Source organism: Natator depressus, chromosome 2 (assembly GCF_965152275.1).
Source record: "Natator depressus isolate rNatDep1 chromosome 2, rNatDep2.hap1, whole genome shotgun sequence".
Taxonomy (NCBI): Eukaryota; Metazoa; Chordata; order Testudines; family Cheloniidae; genus Natator; species Natator depressus.
Window position 1 is genome coordinate 30,210,484 of NC_134235.1, and position 22,482 is coordinate 30,232,965.

Below are 22,482 nucleotides of genomic sequence, written 5' to 3' on the forward strand. Positions count from 1 at the left end.
TAAAGGAATATAATATAATTAATGCCAATAAATTGGGGTATATGGAAATAGATACTGTCAAACAAACTGGATATCTTTTCTTAAGAGTGAGTGGTTGAGCCAGTGAGGCTCAACTGGTAACTCAGTAAGCAACTAGCAGGCTAAGTGACTCAGAACCAACCTTTAAGGGCATTTAAAAAGGTCCTGAAATAGTAAACAGGGCCATTCCTTGTAGATAGTTAAGCAGACTACATTCTTTAATATGTATATATGTATTGTTAGAGAATCAAAGGATAGATACTAAGTGCATTTATCTGTATTTACCTATATCTCATTAGAAGTTTAACAATGTAACCAGATTAGCTTGTTGATGATAATTCCCTATTATGTCTTAATTACATTATATTCTGCATGCAGATGGTGCAGTTAACCTTAAAATAAAGACCTTGTCTTTAGCTTAAATTGTCTATTCCATAATGGAATGCATTTCTAGTATGAATGGCTAATTGTTTTACGTTAATTAATACTACTAGTTTACCTGTGTATACATAGGGAATAGATGTTTAGCTTCAAAGCAACAATATCCACTGCCCATTCTTCATCCAGGAAGGCCCCTGCTGTGATGTCTGCTGTCAAGAGGCTAATGGCCTGCTAGAGAACTATTAAGGAAGCTTCCGGGATGATCATGTTTTATCTCAGATCTGCTTAAACTTTGTCAGAGGAAGTTCATGTCTCAAGACTGAGGGATCCAGGTCTACCCTGGATTATCCCTGCAAATTCTCCTGGAAGAATTTGAACAAATGCTACACTTGGACTGCCTGTTGCACTACAACCTATTGAATTGATTCTAGAAGGTCTTTTACCTTCAGCAGCCTCACCATCTCTGCTGTGAAACTGACCTGAGAACTTTATTCATATCTGTATGTATAATGATCTTTTAGCCATAGTAACTCCTTTTCTTTTCTCTTTTAATAAATCTTAGATTTAGTTAAGAAGAATTGGCTATAAGCATGTATTTGGGTTTAGGAGAAGATTCAGGACTGGAAGTATGTAGGGGTCCCCCCCAGTAATAAACAAGGCTGCTAGAAGCCAGAGTGGGGCTGGTGTCTTGCTGACAAGCTTCTAGGATCAGAGTTGCTGGACAAGTTCTGCAGCTATACACAGACATTCATGGATTACCTCCATGTTGTTTGGCTGTTTGAGAGTCACCCACATTGGGATCTACAACACCAAAGTATTATCAAGTACCCAAGATGCAGGGTTGAAGGTGGCAACCCCTCACTAGTTTGGACTGCGTCCCGGAATGTGATAGTTAGCCTGTTTCATATACTACTAAAGTTTATTATGGATTTGTTTGGTGTTCAGTTTAAAATGAGTTAGTGATCCCAGTCAATTTTACAGAGGACAGACAACTAGAGTACATAAGCTACCACCACCAAATTTTAAGTAATTGGCACTAAATATTCTTGTTGACAAATTTAGCAGAAAGATCAATAAGTGCACAGACATGGGAACTGTACATTCTCCCTCCACACTGGTGCACCATTGTCCTTCCAGGTCAGGGCTGAGACACATCAGAGGGATTTTACATGGAAGCTTGTACAGTGATTGCATATGGTTATCTGTGTTTAGCAAGAACAGGGGGTTTCTATTCTTGTCAATCTGCCACCTTTCACAAGCACTAAATTCAGTTAAAAGAACAAATTAAATGGATATTTTGATTCTGGATTTCCATGCCAGAATCGAAGTGCAGCTGAATGAACTTGCAAGTTAAATGAAAGGATGGGGGTTTATGGAGATATATTTTCTCTTTCAAGAAGTTTATTGCCTTGTATGTTTAACATCCAATATGAAAGTAATTATAAATTATTAAAATGCATCAGCTTGTGATTATTTTACTTTGAGAAGTTAAACCATCACTTTGGCATTTTAATCCTTTATAATTCATTTCATTACTAGTTGTTAAAGAAAGGCTATAGGCATCTTAGAAGATTTATTCAATTGTTTTACCAGAAGATATATATTAATTGTGTTAAATACATCTTTTACAAGAGTGACTAAGAGAAATAGAAGACAACAATACAAAGATATAAGGACCAGTTAGATTATGGGATTGGTGGCTAGATGGCTACACTGAATCTTTTCTTCTTAGGCCACTCGCTTGAATCTAGCCAAGAGGCTGATAGAACATGAAGAAGAACTTCATTCTGTAGTAGCTGTTTGACGGTTTATGACAAATGAGCTGATGGTGAATTTGATTTTATTATTTATAGCACAGTGATGTAGCTTATATGTATACATACACACAGACATATTAAGGGCACCTAAAGAAGGCAACCACTATGAACCTCTCTTTTAGTATCCCTACAAATTTTGGCTTAAACAATTATTTAGGTGCTGAAAATGGCTATATTTGTTCTGAAAGTAAAGGGGAAATGTTTCTGCAAAGGTTGAGTAAAACTGGTCAAAACTACCTTTGAGTTATAGGTTATTAAAAATTGCTGTTTGGAAATACTGACTTTTGTCTTATATTTATTAATCTCTATGTAGTGTCAGACCTTTGATGTGGTTAAATCACCTTGAAATTAATGTGTGATCTGTATTTGACAAAATTTAGCAAAGTTTAACATGTTTTTTTATGGATAGTTTGGGGCCTAATCCTGTTCTTATTCACTGAAGGACCAATACAACTCCCATTAAAGACTTACACATATGTGAGATTAGGCCCTTAAACTGAAGCTATAGGTACAATCCTGCTTCCATTGAGGTTAATAGAAGCATTTTTTTAACACGGATTTAAGTGCAAGCAGGACTGGGCTCTGTATAAGTGTGTGCTTGCTGTCTTTCTATTAGCTGTCTGAAACTTAGAAAAAAAACCATAAGGATCCTTCTGTATCTAACTGACAAGCAAATTGTGCCAGATCTTCAAATATTGGCAATTTCTTACAATTTTATTTTTTTCTGGACTTGTATTATTTTTCATGTGGATACTGTAATATCTTGTGCACTTCTTACACATATCACATCGGTGTGTACTTGCTCATACAAGTAGTCCTATTGACCTAAATGCGATCAGTTGAGTGAGTAAGTGCACACTAGTGAAAATAAAGGGTTGCATAATCTTGTCCTAAATGTTGGTTGTTATACTCTAATTAAAATGTGTCTGACATGATATAAAATATGATTTCTCCAAATATATTTATGATAGAATTTAAACTAAACTATAAAACAGATTTATCAGTTTAAATTTCTGATGTTGGGTAACATTTTAAAAAGTGCCAAAGGGATACTGGAGCCTAAGTTCCATTTCAAAATTGGCTAAGGGCCAGATGACTTTTGTACAAAATATGCCTTGTAAGGTATCATTTGAAAACTCATAATTTGCTGATCTTTATTGTCCTGGTAAAATATGTGTGGAAACACAGTATGTAAAGTTATAAGATTCTACTGTATGACATTGCTGAGACAAGTTCCAAGTCTAGAAAGGCATACATAAACCAGCTCCTCAAAGACAAAGACAAAATGACACCTGCACAAGGTGTCCACAATATCAAATGACTATAACCTGGTTAAGTGGCCATTCTTCATCAGGAAAAAGGGTGTGAGCGAGAAATCTAAATTTTGGCACCAGAAAAACAACAAAAGGTTCCCATTCCCACAGATTTTCTGTCTCCTGAACCTCTTCTGGAGGTGATTTTCAAAGAAAAAGGGAACTATAAAAAGGGAAACAGAGGCCCCAAAGTACTCTTCCCTTTCTGTCTGCTCCCAGCATCTACAATATTTGAAGGACAAGGAAAATATCACTGGACTTGGGGAGGGGTCCTGGGTAAAAGGAATCCAGCCAGTAAGCATGTGGTGAGACAAATCTTTGCTTTGAATTCATTTAGCTCATTAAGTTATTGGTTGTATTTTACCTTTAATTTCTTTGTGACCAGTTCTGGCTTTTATGCCTCATTACCTGTAATCACTTAAAATCTATATTTCTGTAGTTAATAAAACTTGTTTTATTGTTTTATCTAAATCATTGTGTTTGGACTGAAGTGTTTGGGAAATTCCATTTCAGATAACAGGATTTATGCATGCCATTTTCTACTAATGAAATGACTGACTTTAGATGATCTTGTATTGTCTGGCCGGGTACTGGGCAGTACAAGACACACCTCTCGGGGGACAAATCTGGGACTGGGAGTTTGCTGATGTCGTCCTGCAATATAATTCATGAGTGGCTGGCTATAGCACTCATATAACATATCTGGGAATTATTTACATGCTGAAGGCTGTATGTGTGCAGACCAAGAGTGGTTGTTCTCATAGAAAAGCAGTGTAAGAGGCACCCCAGGCTGTAGATTTGAGGGGACACAGCTTTCAATCTGTCCAGATTGTATCCTGGATAATGTCACAGCCACCACTACATTACAGCTGGTAATGTATTTTATTCTGCCTGGAAGAGTGCATCTTTCTAAATTCAATATTAGTGCATGGAAGGGGACAAATAAAAACATGGTATTTTGGATTCACAGTGTGCTTGATACTCCTTACACTTACATCAGTTTTCCACTGGTGTAACCCCCCTGACTTCTGTGGATATACTTCTAATTTGCATCAGTAAGCCAGAGGAGAATTGCGTCAGAGTTACACTAATTAGAGCATCAAATTAACATTGGAATTAGTGATCTACCCTCCACAAGGTAGGCCACATTTCCCTCTGCGGAGTGAACTCTGAGGGGTTCGCAGGCTAACATCAACTAAAGAGATTTGGAAACCTGATCGTATGACAGAGCAAGGCAATGACGCTGCTTGTATCCAGAATAAAATCAATGACAAAACAAGAAAATTAAGCCAAGTACTGATGAAAGTACCAGAAATTAAAAGAAAAGAGCAACTGCTAGGATTGCTAAAAAAAGCAGTTGGCCATAACAATCTATATTTCTTCCCAGTGCTCCCCAGTGTAGCTGATCAGAACATTCCAGGTTTGTGACGATAGGGATAAAGAGAGAGACAATCACATCCTAGAGTTTAGAGCACTGCCCCAGTACGTGGGAGCTCACATCACTCTGAATCGGCAAGGCAGGGATTTGAAACTGGGTTTTCTCCATGTAGGGCAGGGTCCTAATCACTAAGCTAAATACACATATCTGGCAGCTCCCAAATCAAACAGCTCAGGTTTTGATCAGGAAATGGACATTTCAGCAAAACTCTGTTTTCTCAGTAATGTTGGAAAGGTTTTGCTTTCATTCCAATTTGGAACAAAAATAGATTTTGAAACCTCAAATGTTGCTGTGAAATGTAATTGTCCTCCAGGCAACTATTCTCCCTTGGCTCTTCAGAACAACATGTGGGTGTGAAACATCAGGACCCAGACACCCCTAGGGGAGAACAAGGAGTTTGAACCACACAGAATAAACAATTGAACCAGCTGATTGTATACAATGTTATTGTGCTATAAAATATGTTGAGTAAGGACTTTTTGTGCAAGCTTGTAATGTTTTAAACTTAATGCTCATTATAAGATGTATGCAGACTGTGGTTATGAATGTATGTATTTGTGCAGATAGAAAACTGCGCTCCTAATCTGTGGCACAGTCAGGAAGGGAGGGGTTACCTCTCAACCAGATTAGACTGGCTCCAAGCAGCTAGCATTTGTACAACCCAGAAGAAGACAAATGTTGGGCCACTAGAATTAATGGAAAGACATTGAGACATCACAGCTAGAATTTCCACACCCTGAATAACCATAAGTCGCCGTGCCAGGAGAAAGAGAGAAAGGAAAACACTTTTTTAAGTAGACAGCTTGAAACAGCGGTCTTCATACAGAAACTGAGGGACAGTCATTTGTTTGATGCTTTCTGTGAAACTCTAGATCCCCTCCATGGCAGGCGGTATCCTGAGAAACTGTTCAAAGGTAATAGGTAACTTTTTCTAGAAATGGGATTTTTAGCTAATTTAAAAGCATGAAGGCTGAGTTTGCATCTTTAAGTTTATTTTCTGTGTAACTTATATGTTTGCTGAGCTCTCCCTTACTAGTTCATCTTGGAATCTGTGGTTTTTCTATCAAATAAATCTTTTATTTATTTTTTAGCCCAAGCTCATCTCTGTTGTGCAAATGGTGTGAAGTATGTGCACCAAAATAAGATGGTGTCTGGGGTGCTGGTTTTACTCCTTTGGGGGTAATGAACTATAGAGGAAAAATCTGAGTATCTGGTAGCTAAGAACTCTTGTGTGAATGTATCTGGGGAGATGGGGGATTGGAAATGTTGTTGGTGTCACCCTGCAAGGAATAACTAGGTTGGTGGAAATCAGGGTGAGACCTTGTGTTTGTCAGTAGGCTACTGGTGTCAGGGATATAAACAAAAACAATGCAGCATAAAGGTAGGTGGTGAAAGACTCTATTACTGGTCTGAGTTATCCCCCAAACCTCACAGTGTGGTGCATTTTACAAGCAGTTGCAAAGAAACTGGAGAGGCTAATTTGTTGGCTGAAATATATATTTCCAATTTTTCTTTTCAAAGTATACAGTGTTCATTAAACATATCAGACAAAGCTGGAGAATAAAGCCTTCTTTCCACACAGCAGCATACAGCATACACCATACAGGCAGAAGTTGTGCAAGTTTTCCCCACTGTCTTGCCATCAGGCCCTAGTGAATAGCTTTGATTACAAAGATCCTCCCAACATAAGGGTGCTAATAAGACATTGATAAAGAAGAATCACACAAAATATGTACAATCATTCTTTCTTGGGTTGTCTTTTTTGTATTTTTCTAAAGCCTTTTATACACATGCACAGAGAAATTCCTTCAAGACATTTATTTCTAACCTTTCACAATCCTCCTGATCACTGATACCCAAAAAAAGAGAAGACATCCCATTTGTATAAATGTCCCACACATCAGTGGGTAATCGTACTTGATAACACAAGAGGTCCCACCCAGTCTTATTTTCTATGATCTCATGATCTTCAAACAGAAGACATCAAGTGCGTCAATATTTTCTGTGCCTAGCCACATAGAGTTTGGAAGCCAGATGACTGCAGAGTGTCTGCTTTATAATATACTTCATTTTCCAGCCCCTGCTCACTGTGCCAATAGTTATTAAAAGACTGTATTAAACTGGAAGAAAGCTCTACATTGAAACAAAAGCTAATTCTAATACTGTAGGTACACTTAGAAAGCTCATTCCCATTTTAGAGGTATTACCAGTTCCACCAATAGTTCCCATTTCAAATATAAGGAATATTGCTGGAATCAGTAATACTTCCAAAGTGGGAATGAACAAAGGTGTACCCATTGTACATCCAACATACATAAACTAAGCATCTGCAGATATTTTTAGAGCTACTGCACCACAGGAAGAACAGCATGTTGTATGGTGTCAGAGAGAAGGCTTTGGATTCTTTGACCATGGGATGGTGTTCCAAGAAGGAGTGATAGGCAGAGACGGGCTCCACCTAACGAAGAGAGGGAAGAGCATCTTCGCAAGCAGGCTGGCTAACCTAGTGAGGAGGGCTTTAAACTAGGTTCACCGGGGGAAGGAGACCAAAGCCCTGAGGTAAGTGGGGAAGTGGGATACCAGGAGGAGGCACGAGCAGGAGCGCGTGAGAGGGGAGGGGGATCAGCAGGTTACCTCAAGTGCCTATATACAAATGCACGAAGCCTGGGAAACAAGCAGGGAGAACTGGAAGTCCTGGCACAGTCAAGGAATTATGATGTGATTGGAATAACAGAGACTTGGTGGGATAACTCACATGACTGGAGTACTGTCATGGATGGATATAAGCTGTTCAGGAAGAACAGGAAGTGCAGAAAAGGTGGGGGAGTTGCACTGTATGTAAGAGAGCAGTATGACTGCTCAGAGCTCAAGTATGAAACTGCAGAAAAACCTGAGAGTCTCTGGATTAAGTTTAGAAGTGTGAGCAACAAGGGTGATGTCGTGGTGGGAGTCTACTATAGACCACTAGACCAGGGGGATGAGGTGGACGAGGCGTTCTTCCGGCAACTCGCAGAAGTTACTAGATCGCAGGCCCTCGTTCTCATGGGAGACTTCAATAACCCTGATATCTGCTGGGAGAGCAATACAGCGGTGCACAGGCAATCCAGGAAGATTTTGGAAAATGTAGGGGACAATTTCCGGTGCAAGTGCTGGAGGAACCAACTAGGGGCAGAGCTCTTCTTGACCTGCTGCTCACAAACCGGGAAGAATTAGTAGGGGAAGAAAAAGTGGATGGGAACCTGGGAGGCAATGACCATGAAATGGTCGAGTTCAGGATCCTAACACAAGGAAGAAAGGAGAGCAGCAGAATACAGACCCTGGACTTCAGAAAAGCAGACTTTGACTCCCTCAGGGAACTGATGGGCAAGATCCCCTGGGAGAAGAACATGAGGGGGAAAGGAGTCTAGGAGAGCTGGCTGTATTTTAAAGAATCCTTATTGAGGTTACAGGGACAAACCATCCCGATGTGTAGAAAGAATAGTAAATATGGCAGGCGACCAGCTTGGCTTAACAGTGAAATCCTTGCTGCTCTTAAATACAAAAAAGAAGCTTACAAGAAGTGGAAGATTGGACAAATGACCAGGGATGAGTATAAAAATATTGCTCGGGCTTGCAGGAGTGAAATCAGGAAGGCCAAATCACACCTGGAGTTGCAGCTAGCAAGACATGTTAAGAGTAACAAGAAGGGTTTCTTCAGATATGTTAGCAACAAGAAGAAAGTCAAGGAAAGTGTGGGCCTCTTACTGAATGAGGGAGGCAACCTAGTTACAGAGGATATGGAAAAAGCTAATGTACTCAATGCTTTTTTTGCCTCTGTCTTCACGAACAAGGTCAGCTCCCAGACTACTGCACTGGGCAGCACAGCATGGGGAGAAGGTGACCAGCTCTCTGTGGAGAAAGAAGTGGTTCAGGACTATTTAGAAAAGCTGGACGAGCACAAGTCCATGGGGCCGGATGCGTTGCATCCGGGAGTGCTAAAGGAGTTAGTGGATGTGATTGCAGAGCCATTGGCCATTATCTTTGAAAACTCATGGCGATCGGGGGAGGTCCCAAATGACTGGAAAAAGGCTAATGTAGTGCCCAACTTTAAAAAAGGGAAGAAGGAGGATCCGAGGATATACTGGCCAGTCAGTCTCACCTCAGTCCCTGGAAAAATCATGAAGCAGGTCCTCAAGGAATCAATTCTGAAGCACTTAGAGGAGAGGAAAGTGACCAGGAACAGTCAGCATGGATTCACCAAGGGCAAGTCATGCCTGACTAATCTAATTGCCTTCTATGACGAGATAACTGGCTCTGTGCATGAAGGGCAAGCAGTGGACGTGTTGTTCCTTGACTTTAGTAAAGCTTTTGACACGGTCTCCCACAGTATTCTTGCCAGCAAGTTAAAGAAGTATGGGCTGGACGAATGGACTATAAGGTGGATAGAAAGCTGGCTAGATTGTCGGGCTCAACGGGTAGTGATCAATGGCTCCATGTCTAGTTGGCAGCCGGTATCAAGTGGAGTGCCCCAAGGGTCGGTCCTGGGACCGGTTTTGTTCAATATCTTCATAAATGATCTGGAGGATGGTGTGGACTGCACCTTCAGCAAGTTTGCAGATGACACTAAACTGGGAGGAGTGGTAGATACGCTGGAGGGTATGGATAGGATACAGAGGGACCTAGACAAATTGGAGGATTGGGCCAAAATAAATCTGATGAGGTTCAACAAGGACAAGTGCAGAGTCCTGCACTCAGGATGGAAGAATCCAATGCACCGCTACTGACTAGGGACTGAATGGCTTGGCAGCAGTTCTGCAGAAAAGGACCTAGGGGTTACAGTGGACGAGAAGTTGGATATGAGTCGACAGTGTGCCCTTGTTGCCAAGAAGGCCAATGGCATTTTGGGATGTATAAGTAGGGTCATTGCCAGCAGATTGAGGGACGTGATCATTCCCCTCTATTCGACATTGGTGAGGCCTCATCTGGAGTACTGTGTCCAGTTTTGGGCCCCACACTACAAGAAGGATGTGGAAAAATTGGAAAGAGTCCAGCGGAGGGCAACAAAAATGATTAGGGGACTGGAACACATGACTTATGAGGAGAGGCTGAGGGAACTGGGGATGTTTAGTCTTCAGAAGAGAAGAATGAGGGGGGATTTGATAGCTGCTTTCAACTCCCTGAAAGGGGGTTCCAAAGAGGATGGCTCTAGAGTGTTCTCAGTGGTAGCAGATGACAGAACAAGGAGTAATGGTCTCAAGTTTCAGTGGAGGAGGTTTAGGTTGGATATTAGGAAAAACTTTTTCACTAGGAGGGTGGTGAAATACTGGAATGCGTTACCTAGGGAGGTGGTGGAATCTCCTTCCCTAGAAGTTTTTAAGGTCAGGCTTGACAAAGCCCTGGCTGGGATGATTTAGTCAGGGATCAGTCCTGCTTTGAGCAGGGGGTTGGACTAGATGACCTCCTGAGGTCCCTTCCAACCCTGATATTCTATGATTCTATGATTTATAGTGACTGCACATACCTACCTTACTCATTCCACACGAACACACACAATGGAATATAATTGAGGATAAATCTTCATATGCTCATTTATCTATCACTAAATGACCTGCTAGAGCCTTACAGCGTATGCTATAGTGAACATTTCCATTTATATGCAAAGTGAAAAATAAAAAAGTTCTTTTAGGAGTGTATCTGTGCATAATGTATTCCTTCAGTCACTGTTACATACCACATTAATAAAAAAAAACCCAACAACTTGTTGTACAAGAAAAATCCAAATAATTTAAAAAACCTGCTTACTACTGTTTATTGCACAGAAATTGCACATAGACTGAAAATCCCTCTGACTGTAACAGTAATATGATCATAAGTCACAAAAGCATTATGTTTAAATTCATAATTATTTCATTAACTGAGCTGTTCAGACTTTAAACCTACACAAGGTTTAAAGTTTTACATTTGTAGGCAGACAAAGAGATGTAGACTTAGTCTTCAAATATACTTTTGAGTGGAAGCCGATTGTGTAATGTCTCTTGATATATTATTAAAAAAAATTAAAAAGGGAGATGAATGCTGTTTGAATCTATGTTATCTTATAAGCGCTCCAGAAGAAAACAACTGAAAAGAAAGGATTGTACCCATAGTCATTGCTCATATCCAAAAGGTCCCACAAACATATTTAAGTAAATCCATGTAAATCCAATAAATGTCTTGCAGAAAATTTCTGCACTATCAAACTGAACATAGCCACTTACTGTGCATAAACCCCCCATAAAAATGCCTTATTATTTAATTACTCCCAAAACACATAAAGACGTGATTAATGAAGGTTGAACAGTCTAGGTCAGTGGTTACACACCCATCGATCGTGATCGCCGGGCCGCTAAAAGTTGCCTCCGATCCTGACCGAATGGCCCCGAGTTCCTCCGAGCTCGCCCAAGTGCTGGTCCAAATGAATCAGTCGAGGAGCTGAGCTCATTCCATCACAGTGGGGCTCAGGCTGCCTGCCTGCCTGCCATGGCCCCACACCGCTCCCAGAAGTGGCTGGCTGCTTGTACGCCTCTGCGGCCCCTGGGGGGAAGAGGGGCAGCGGGTCTCTGTGTGCTGCCTGCACCCACAAGCGCCACCGCCGCAGCTCGCCCACCCCCTTGGGTCCATAGAAAGGTGCCAGCAGCCAGCCGCTCCCGGGAGCAGCGTAGGGCCACGGCAGGCAGGCAACCTGCCTGAGCCCTGCTGCACCACTAAACGGGACCCACCTGTGGTAAGTGCCTCCCAGACGGACACTACACCTCACACTCTCCCTCCCGCACCCCAATCCCCTGCACCAGCCTGGAGCCCCTCCTGCATCAAACTCCCTCCCAGAGCCCGCACCCCTAACCCCCTCCCACACCCCAACCCCCTGCCCCAGCCCAGTGAAAGTGAGTAAGGGTGGTGGAGAGTGAATGACGGAGGAAGGGGGGAATGGAGTGAATGTGGTCTCAGGGAAGGGGTGGGGACTCAGGGAAGAGGTGGGGTAGATCCTGGGTTGATCTTAAATTCAAAAGGTGATCTTGTGTATAAAGAGGTTGGAAATCACTGGTGTAGGTACATCATCACAATCTGTTTTAAATCATAGCAATTTGTCATACCATCTTTGATGTGAACTGTATCCCCCAAATCATTGCAGAGTTAAATAATACAAGTCTGGGGTAAAGCCTTGATAGTAATTCTGTGTGTAAGGTTATGACACAAATTTCACTAAAAGAAAAGGAGTACTAGTGGCACCTTAGAGACTAACCAATTTATTTGAGCATTTGATGCATCCGATGAAGTGAGCTGTAGATCACGAAAGCTTATGCTCAAATAAATTGGTTAGTCTCTAAGGTGCCACTAGTACTCCTTTTCTTTTTGCAAATACAGACTAACATGGCTGCTACTCTGAAACAAATTTCACTGTAAATCTGATTTGGATAGCCTCCTACTCTGATTTTTTTCCCTAAATACCATCCCTGTAATGTGGTATTTCTTATGGTTACTGTAGTCTTGAGCATAAGGAGATTTTCTCCACTAAATTTAAAGTAAATATGACTTATTTTATAGACATTTAAAATCATACATGTTTCCAGTGACAACTGTTGCTCTCTTTGTTTGTACGTAACTCAGATCAGTACAGTCTAGAAACATTACAATATTCTTATGGATGAGATCTCATTGAGACTAAGGAGGACCAGTTGTATTTACATTTGTTTTTATAGTGTTCATAATGGTCATGAACCAGGATCTCCAGGCTCACTATTACTACAGACTAGGCAGGAAAGCCAACAGAGAGTATAGAGGCCATGAGCAGCCTACCTCATGCTGCATGTTCAGGATAGTGTCACTTAAAAGCACTGCTGTTACACCTCTACGGTGAAATCCAGGCTCCAGTGAAATGGGAATTTTAACATTTTCAAATATTTTAATAATGTGAATCCAATTCTAATAAGAATATTTTGACATTTTTATTCCAGGTAGATATGAATGCAATGTCATGTGAGAAAAGACTGGAGAATCAGGGTCCTAGTGTCTCTTTGGAGTGTGTAATCACCGTTAGCCAAAAAACAGTTGATTCATGACCACAACTCACTTGCTTTTCCGCAGAATTTGTACAAGCCATCTGTTAAGTGTGCAAATAACTCATTCATGATTTGTATAAACTCCATGGCAACATCCAAGAACTTACAGGTATCCAGTACATTATAGCACTTTGCACTTATATGGCTTTGAAACTTAAATAGAAATGTCCAGGGTTTTTAAGATTTTGTTTTGGAGTTAGGATTTTAAACTATAAGATCAGGCTTGACAAACCCCTGGCTGGGATGATTTAGTTGGGGATTCGTCCTGCTTTGAGCAGGGGGTTGGACTAGATGACCTCCTGAGGTCCCTTCCAACCCTGATATTCTAGGATTCTTTGATTCTATTTTTTCTATTGATGTTTTCTGATGTATACAGAGAAGTATGTCTATAATGCTAACTCTAGGTTAATAGAATGTTTGTGTGTAGTAACAACAGCAAAAAGAGAAGGGTTACAGAGGATAGAGACAGAGAGAAAATCTTGTTTCAGAAAAGATATGAAAATGGATGGTGTCAGTGGTGTGGAAAATACAAGAAAGCTTTTCCAGAGAGGAGGGGCTACAGAGCTTTAAAGACAACAAAGGTGATACTGCAAAGAGGAATGCACATCATTTCTGCATTCTATAGAGCAGTGGCTCTCAACCTTTCCAGACCACTGTACACCTTTCAGGAGTCTCATTTGTCTTGTGTATCCCCAAGTTTCACCTCCCTTACAAACTACTTCCTTACAAAATCAGACTCAAAGATACAAAAGTATCACAGCACACTATTACTGAAAAATTGCCTACCTTCTCATTTTTACCATATAATTATACAATCAACTGAAATATAAATATTGTACTTACATTTCAGTCTATAGTATACAGAGAAGTATAAACAACTCATTGTCTGTATGAAATTTTAGTTTGTACTGACTTCGCTAGTGCTTTTTGTGTAGCGTGTTGTAAAATTAGGCAAATATTTGGATGAATTGATGTACTACCTGGAAAATTTCTGCATACCCCCAGGAGTACACATAACCCTGGTTGAGAACCACTGCTATAGAGAATATAAGACTAACATGTCTCACACGTTTTATATAGCTGTGACTCCCCTGAAGTTAACGGAGTCACTCCTGATTTGAACAAGTGTGATTAAAAGGAGAATCAGTCCATGTATTCATTATCATTCCCCTCACCTTTACAATATTGTGGAAATAAGTGATTAAAATACTATTGAAATCTGAGGCTGCCGTAAGTGAAATTAGTTGGTGTCTAGTCCACTTCCTGGTGGAGATGGGTTCATGTCAAAAAACAGAGCTGGCACAAAGTAGCGTGCTTTTTGGAAGTCTTGGTAGAGAGCTGAATGAGCATAATCACTGAATCACCTTCTAAACTCTCAGAGATGGTCCCTCTGACTCAAAGTTGATACACATGTATGGCTTGCAAAGGTTTGTGCCAATTCTACTACAGTGTGTATTTTCTAATGTTAGATATGGTACAGGATTTAATTCTCCACAACTGTCAAACCAGCACCTTTCTTTAGTACTGAAGTCACTATTTACATTTTAAAATGAGCTACTGGAAATTTTGTACAATTTCCTATACCAAACTCTTCTGTTCTTCTGCAAGTCAAGAAATATGTCTGAAGAAATTACACCAAAGGAACAATTTGCTGACAAATTCTTTAGATAAAAGAACAAGTTAGCACGTTAATCTTCATAATTATTACAAGTACTCATATTTCTAAGGCCCTTAGTAAGTACAAAGTTCATTAGTGTTCTATGCATCTTCATTCCCCTGGTAATAAATGACTTGTAAGAACCACTGATGTTTACTAAAAATTGTAATGTATAATGTACAATCCAACACAACATACGCAGAATAAAAAGAAAAAAACAAACCCCGCCCCCCAGACGTTCTTGTTAAACCCTGGATTTGTGCTGGAAATGGCCCACCTTGATTATCATACACATTGAAAGGAGAGTGGTCACTTTAGATAAGCTATTACCAACAGGAGAGTGGGTTTGTGGGGGGGGGGGGGGGGAGAAAACCTGGATTTGCGCTGGAAATGGCCCAAATTGATTATCTTACACATTGTAAGGAGAGTGATCACTTTAGATAAGCTATTACCAGCAGGAGAGTGGGGTGGGGGGAGAGAAAACCTTTTGTAGTGGTAAACACCCATTTTTTCATGCTTTGTGTGTATAAAAAGATCTTGTGTACTTTCCACAGTATGCATCTGATGAAGTGAGCTGTAGCTCACGAAAGCTTATGCTCAAATAAATTGGTTAGTGTCTAAGGTGCCACAAGTACTCCTTTTCTTTTTGCGAATACAGACTAACACGGCTGTTACTCTGAAAGAAAAAAAAATCAATTACAACTAATATATATTAGTGTTTCCTACTACCTGAAGCTATTTATTTATTTACTAGCATTTCTATGACTTTCAACATGTATTACAAGAGAGCCTATAGTTAAGATTATGTACATTATAAAATCTTGATTTTGTGTGCTCATAAATTTCTCAAAATATCAGCAGGATTCTTCATTTCACCCAAAGGTGAGTGCTTGTGTAAAATTTGTACAAAATTTGATGCTAGTTTTGGAGTTATAAGAGCTTTTTAAAAATTAGTTTTGCTCACTAGGAATCCAAAACTCATTGTGGGGTAAAAAGAAATAAAAGCTTGAAGGGACTGATAAATCATTTTTCGAGCATGCTCGATGGACACCTGCTTAGATTTTTGACAAAGTTAAATGAAAGTCCACCTGCTTTTTCACATGAGAGACAGTATTTCTAACTAACCTTTATAGGGACTTGCCAACAAACATGTAAAGAAACTGTCACAAAACTGCTCCCAGTCACTAGTTCCACTGTGTCTTGCTCTGTGAACCAACACTAAATATTAGGGTGAACAAAAAATGGGGTATAAAACAATCCTGAAAAAAATTTAATAGTTTAGATAAATCAGTGGTTGTTTGGAAATTGGTGTTCAGTCTGGTCATCCCATCCTCAAAGAGATATAGCAGAAATGACAGGTGATGAATATGACATGTGATGAATATGATTAGAGGAATGGAAAGATGTCCATAGGAGAAGAGAATTACATAGTTAGGGCCTTTTAATGATGAATAAGAGGGAACATGATACAGGTAAATTTTGACACATGTAAGACCTTCGCAACATAGAAACTCCAAAGTCTATTTTACTGAGATGTGCCAGATGCTATGGGAATATGAAATATCCACAGACTATTGTATCAATATGCATTTTTGAATCTGTCTTGTTACCCAGGGTTTTCAGAACCCCCAACGGGGGCAACTTAACTGTTTCACTCCAGATAGTAAAAGGAGTAAATCAACAGGAACACAGTAATTCCGTCTGATATGATTCATGCAAGTAAGCATGCTCTATCTAACACTGCAGTTTATTAGATTTAAGCACACACAAGCATAAGCAATAGGTTTAGAACATCCCAGATATTTACCTAATATCTGGAATGGTATTGAGTAATTAACAGCAGTTTTGGAGTGGCCAGTTTCTCACCCACCGGGAAGAAAAGCATCAGGAAAAACATCTCTCGAGATGGCTTAAGAGGACTGCTCCAAAATACATTGTATTAGCTAATCTTTTATAACTAACTTCTGCAAAACACATAGGTCATGATGACCCCTGCTGTATCATTACTTTTCTACTTTTCAATAAACTTAATGTCAGGTTTCAGAGTGGTAGCCGTGTTAGTCTGTATCAGCAAAAACAACGAGGAGTCCTTGTGGCACCTTAGAGACTAACAAATTTATTTGGGCATAAGCTTTTGTGGGGTAGAACCCACTTCGTCGTGCCACAAGGACTTCTTGTTTTTAATGTCAGAGGCATCAGACTCAAGGTTTTCCAGCCAACAAGATTTTTCAGTCTCAGTTGTTTTCTTGTCTGTCCCCTCCTCCCATTCTGATTAGCAGAAACTGTAGCTAGTTTTGACCTTGCTTCTGAAAGCCTGTCTCCAAATTAACCCTTAGCTATGTGGAGTTCTGTTTCATTAATTCATGGTGGCTGAATGCACATAATATGGTTGCAATTAGCTTGATCACATTCTGGGGTATACACACCCCTCAAATCCAGAGCAAGAGTCTTTCTGTTGCTGAATCATTGGATGTGTTTTCCGTGCAGTCTGGAATCATTTGGGGGAGACAGGGGATTCATGCAAAGTCCCAGTTTTGGTTATGCATGAACCCAGCCCTTTGAATTTTCACACCCTTGGGAAAGGTGTATTGACTGGTTTTACCTGTTTCAGGAGGCCTGGATAAAAAGGTCTCAAAATATGTAAAGAGTCAGCCTAATCTGACTCAAGAGACTCATTCTAGGACACAGAACTGACAAACTTGTGTATAGACCTACCAGAATGCCATGAGGATAATGGATAATACCTTGTAAGTTTAGCAAGCATTTAGACTGTTTATTGTTTTATTATGTTTTCTCTGTAATGTTTACATAAATGCACTCTATTTTGTGAAGGCTGGCACATCATTGGTAATCCTTGTTATAGATCCTGAGAGAGGGCAGAACTGCAAGCATTGGACTACAATCAGACCTCCTGGGATAAACACAGTGAACTGCAAGGGAACTACCACCTACTTCCTGACTCTGGAGGGAGAGGAATATGAGTTCCTGCCCTATGAAAGGTGATAAGTATAGGCCTGAGGCCAGATTGTAGTTGCCCTCAAGTTGCCATGATGAGTGCAGAGGTGCAGTTACCCTGTAACTATGACATATATATTAAATAATGAATGGTATACATAAAGTAAATCAGCACTCCTAATTACTCTCTCTCATAATACAAGAGTGAAGGAGACAACAATCAAATTGAAAGTCAACAGATTAATAAATATTCAGCAGAATTATTTGCAGCAAGATACTATTGAAGACAAGAGCTTAAAAGGACACAATACATAATAAGGCAGGGCATAACTCCCCTTCCCCCCCCCATTAATTTCTTAGGAGTAAGAAGCAACTTACCCCATAGGAAAGTTACTCTCCAATTTTCCAACACGTCATTTCTGGCAACTTTCCCTAAATCATTTGGTACTGGCCACCGGAACAGACAGGATACTGGACTAGATGGACTAGTTCCCTATTCTCTTATGTTTTGAACCACAACACTACATTAAGTTGTTAATACACATGAATACAATTTTTTTACAATCACTGTTTTCCCTTTTCCCTTCAGGACTGGAGAACTTATTGCCTTCCATCTATAAGATTAAGCCTCTTTTAAAAAAAGCACCACAGATAAATGGCTAAAAATACAGATTGCAAGGATGCAGTTTCCTTAGCAACAAAAATCCCGAGGCATCTTTCAAAAGAACGTATACCTGTTGATAATGGGGAAAAAACTGTTGCACTTATATGGGTCCCCCACCCCTTTTAGTAGCACTATTTCTTTAATTCAGAACATCTTCATTTAAGAGAGATAAATATTTTATTAAATAAAAGGCCCCAGGCCCCTAGCAACTTACCTCCCTCAACACCACATGAAAGGCGGCAGGTCCCCCAGGAAGAAAAACTCAGCAGAGGCAGGAGCAGCAGCAGGGACATGCTTCACAGCACTAGGAAGCCCACTGATATCAGCAGGACAAGTCTGTATAGAAGTTTGTATTTTTAGGGGAGAGAAAATTAATGGTTAATGAAAAGAAAAGGCTGCAGAAGGTCTGGGGTTCAGGGTCGGGGAGGGAGGGAGCAGAGAAAAATGAAGGAGGTAAAATTAATGAATTATTTAAAGATAACAGAGGATTCAATGGAAGGCAGGGAATTAATATAGAAAAGATTATAAACAGTTGAAGAACATGGAATGGACTGAGAAGGTGTTAAACATAATGATGAAATTTGAAAATGGTGATCTTGACAAAAATAATGGGTATGACAGGCAAAGGCTCAGAAAGAGCAAAAAAGAAAACCAGTCAGGTGTTGTTAGAGAGAGAAAAAGAGCAAATTCGATATAATCTTATGATCCTTCTGTCTGACACACTTTTGGTCTGTAAGTTGTCCAGCTGGATTGTTTGCTCTTTGGATCAGGTCTCATGTATTTAGAGCACCTGTGACAGTTTTGTGCCCTGTAACCCCAATTCAGCAAAGTACTTAAACATGTGCTTAGCTGTAAATGTATGCTGAAATCTACCCATGCACAGGAAAGTGCATGATTACTTGTAAGCACCCTGATCCCACCATCTGAAATGTCTATTATTATTTAAAAAAAAAAACTCAGGAAATGAAAGCAGCAAAAAGTATGGTTCAGAACAATTCATCATCTAGGTTATTCTGAATATATTTCAAAGTCACATCCAATCCTGCTGTGCTACAGAAAGCTAAACCTTATATTTTGATGTATATATTCCGTCTCACAGACATTTCCAAGGGAGATTTTTAACATGCTATATCTAGAGTATAACTTTGTCCTCAGGAATTCCCTGATTCTTTTAACATGAAATGGAATTTTCATGTGGTGTCCACATTCACCTCTATGCAGTTAAGTTGTGAATTGCAGTTAAATAACCTGGAGCTTATAAAGGGATGGATGGATCACAATGGTAAGGACCTCATCACAGAGGAAAAGTCACAGTCTCCTAGCCAGCTGAAGGAAATGAAAGCATTCTTCACCACTGTGAAGCATTTTTGTTATCTGCAGCATTAAAGAGTCTCAAATAGGCTCTTTGAACACTAACTTGATGGTCAGAGGCTGTAATCTCTAAGTCAGTGGTGAAGTCAATGTATTAGAGAGCCTCTAATTGTTTTTCTTTCTCATTATTAATTCTGTCTTCCCTGGATTGAAGCGAGTCAATTCCTTATCAATGGGCTACCTTTAAAAAAAACAAAGAAACAGAAACACCCAAGGACATTTGTCATAAAAATAAAGAGAAGGGTAACCACCTTTCTGTATACAGTGCTATAAAATCCCTCCTGGCCAGGGGCAAAATCGTCTTAGCTGTAAAGGGTTAAGAAGCTCAAGTAACCTGGCTCGCACCTGACCAAAATGACCAAAAAGGGGACAAGATACTTTCAAATCTGGGGCTGCGGGGGGAAGGCTTTGTCTGTCTGTGTGATGCCTCTGCCGGGGACAGATCAAGAAAGCAAGCAATCCAACTCTTATAGAGTTAGTAAGTAATCTAGCTAGAAAATGCATTAGATTTTCTTTTGTTTTTGGCTTTTGAAATTCACTGTGCTGGAGGGAATGTGCATTCCTGTTTTTGTGTCTTTTTATAATTTAAGGTTTTGCCTAGAGAGATCTCTATGTTTTGAATCTGACTGCCTGTGAGATTATCTTTCATTCTAATCCTGCAGAGTTGTTCTTTTATCTTTGTTTTGTTCTTCTAATAAAGTATTGTTTTTTTAAGAATCTGATTGGGTTTTTATGGTCCTAAAAACCCAAGGCTGGTCTGTGCTCATCTTGTTTATTCTTAAGCCTCCCCAGGAAAGGGGGTGTAAGGCTTGGGGGATATTTTGGGGGAAGACGTCTCCAAGTGGTCTCTTCCCTAATTCTTTTTTAAATCACTTGGTGGTGGCAGCGTACCCTCCAAGGGCAAAAAGTTTGTGCCTTGGGGAAGTTTTACCCTAAGCTGGTAGAAGTAAGCTTAGGGGGTCTTTCATGCAGGTTCCCACATCTGTATCTTAGAGTTCAGAGTGGGGAGGGAACCCTGACAACATTATTGTTGTGGCTCAGAATCCATCAGCTGAAGAGGAGATATATAGTTGCCTATAACATATTAATAAAGTCCATGGTGTCTCACGCTTTCTTTGAATTGTCTCATGATAACATGTAGAAGGACTGACCTGTGGGACTCCACCTCTGAAGAGGCTTAGTGTCGAGGAGCAGGTGTTGATGACTTTGACAGACTCTCCTTAACCAGTGAGTCATCGGGGAAATCAGAAGGAAATGAGAGAAAATAAAATTTTAATGGATAGTCTTCAGGAAGACACAGTAATGAGGACAGTTATGTTAATTCAGTACATATATCTTCTGCAAATGTTAAACTCATAATGCTTAAGATCATAATTACAGGATGGCATCAGATAGGAGTCAGAAATATAACATGGAAATCTGTAGTTACAGCGTTTCTTATTGTTTCACCTTTACTTCTATTTTAAATTAAAGCTTCAGATGTTTAGTTTGTTTCAAATTTTAATATATGTGACAGAGTGATGGAGGGCCACTAGCTGTAACTGAGTTGGTAGCATTTAGCGTGCAGAGTGGCTGGCGAAAGTAGGAAAATGCTGATTCCTTAGCTGGGAATGGGGCTGAGAAATGGCGAGGTGGCAGCAAGTGCAACAATAGAGGCAGAGAGACTGGCTGAGTTTGCTGCAGAATGGCCCTGAACTCAGTAGGGTTTGAGATGATGGCAGGAGCAGGAGGATTTCTGAGTTCAGGTAAGGGTGAGGCAGCAGTTGAAGCAGACATGGCAGCGCTGCGCTCACCTAGGGCAGCGATAGTAGCAGTAGTACAGAAGCTGAAACTAGCTGGGGTTTGGTTGGTAGCAGGAGCAGCAATCGCACTGTGAGGAGGGTGCAGCATAAGTAGCACTCGTAAGCTTTTGGGGCTCTTGCTGATGCAAGACCAGGACTAGCATGAGTGCAGGAGGAGCTTAGGTGGTAGTAGAAGTAGTGTGGAGTTCAGCAGGGATTTCCGTGGCAGTGGAGTAGTTGTGGTGATTTTGAGGTCTGCAGAAGCAAAGGAGGTGTAACACAAATACAGTGAAGCTTCAAGAGAATGATCATAGCAGTTGGTGTTCTGGGATGAATTATTGTAACTTTTAGTGTCCCTGAGGCTGGATTGTCCATTGTTGGAGCAGGGACTCAAGAACATGGAACACAGGAAAAACAGGGAATACACTCCTAAGATTTACTGGCTACAGCAAGGACACAGGGAGTCAGGTGGGTTTTCTAAATTCTGATTGTAGAAATGAGCACTCTGCTTATTTCTGGATTCTGGCCTACTCTGGAGAGTAATATTTGGTTGCCTCCATCAGTGTGGATGGGTGTGGGGAGTAGGCGGGGGGGAATGAAAGGAAAATATGGTTTAATTCTCTTAACATCTGTTAAAGTTAAAACTATAGACACTTTGTTGGGATTGGACAGCCCAATGATTTGTTTGAACAGCAATCTGTGACTGATTGATTACCAGTAGAATAGAGACACCATAAATTAGGACTCAGTTACTGGTTTTAATTTAGTGTAATATCTTCTGGACCATGATGTCTTTCTTACAGTGACAGAATTATTCTCCGGAAGCACTGTTTGGTCTCAGACCATGAGTTTTGCCATCCTGGATGTTAATGTTTTTTTGTTTTCTCTTAAGAAGATTTCACTGCCATATTAAATGATATTACATTAATTGTAATTCACTTGGTGTTACTTATAATGAGTGGTGTGTAAGAAGAATGTAGACTGGGACATTTATTCAAATTTGTTACCCATT

At 40.2% G+C, this 22,482-nt stretch overlaps 1 long non-coding RNA gene across 1 annotated transcript in view; it reads right to left on the minus strand.

Moving 5' to 3' along the window:
• The window catches only part of LOC141981296 (uncharacterized), a 169,802-nt gene extending 151,568 nt beyond the window's left edge, over positions 1–18,234 (minus strand). Inside the window, exon 1 of the long non-coding RNA XR_012637720.1 lies at positions 18,033–18,234. This is a non-coding gene — a long non-coding RNA (uncharacterized LOC141981296). The remainder of the gene's footprint in view (positions 1–18,032) is intronic.
• Between the last annotated feature and the right edge of the window lie 4,248 nt (positions 18,235–22,482).